The sequence below is a fragment of the Tupaia chinensis genome, unplaced genomic scaffold (assembly GCF_000334495.1).
Source record: "Tupaia chinensis unplaced genomic scaffold, TupChi_1.0 Scaffold000341_1, whole genome shotgun sequence".
NCBI lineage: Eukaryota > Metazoa > Chordata > Mammalia > Scandentia > Tupaiidae > Tupaia > Tupaia belangeri.
The window spans coordinates 1,731,240-1,732,170 of record NW_006159835.1 but is presented as its reverse complement, the minus strand read 5'-3'; the positions used below and the strand labels follow the sequence as shown (position 1 = coordinate 1,732,170).

At 38.5% G+C, this 931-nt stretch overlaps 1 pseudogene; it reads right to left on the bottom strand.

Annotated features, from left to right (window-relative positions):
- Positions 1–290: 290 nt before the first annotated feature.
- Positions 291–649, bottom strand: LOC114008443 (nuclear nucleic acid-binding protein C1D pseudogene; annotated as a pseudogene).
- Between the last annotated feature and the right edge of the window lie 282 nt (positions 650–931).

Below are 931 nucleotides of genomic sequence, written 5' to 3'. Positions count from 1 at the left end.
AATAGTACTTGCAAGACTGACCTATATAAGGAACTGTGAGTCTTGTCAAAAGAGATGGTAAAATATATCACAGTGTTAAAAATCTCATCGTGTTCTACAGGGATATCAATAATGATAACTTAATCTTCCTGTGGGGAAGCAGTAGTCAGCATGACAAATTTAAACTGTAAATTTTATGTGAGTTCAGTAAAGAATATATTTAAACTTTGCATTGCCACATAATCATCTATTTTGTGAAAGTAATAAAAATGATGTACTTTTTAAATAAGTATACATCAAAAGTAAAAAAGTTAATTTTTACTTTTTTCTTTACTGACAACTTTTGATGCACTTTTAGGCTTTGGTTCCCAGAGGGCATTTTTTACAAATCTTGAAGCTGCACCTCTCTCCAGCTTGCCAGCCTTTTTCTTATCTGTTATCTCCTTGACTCTGTTCATGTATACTCCGATTCTTTCCAATTCCTGCTTTACTGGATGTTCCTTGGGATTAACTCCTTGAGTTGCCAAATAAACTTCTGCAACAACTTGTTTCTAGAAACAGACATCATGGTCTTCAGCATCTCATCCACAGCACCAATAGAATTGTCAAACGTTGATAAATACTCATGTATTTCTACTGGATAGTCTTCATTAATTTCTTCACTTGCCATTATGACCAACTGGGGACCTTGAGCGCCTGTCTCCTGAAGGTGGTTACATGGCGATCAGGATCTTATATTTTTGGGTCTTACATTAAGAGATAGAACTGAAAAAAGTTGTTCCATTTACCATAGCCACAAAAAGTATAAGATACTGGGACCAGCAGTTAGTGTAATGGCTATGTTGCTGGACTCTCACGTCCCGGACCCGGTGGCTTAAACTCAGGTCAGGCGCGTGTGCGTGCGTGCCCAAGATCCCGAGAGGAGAATGGAGGAGAAGGGATTGCAGCGGGG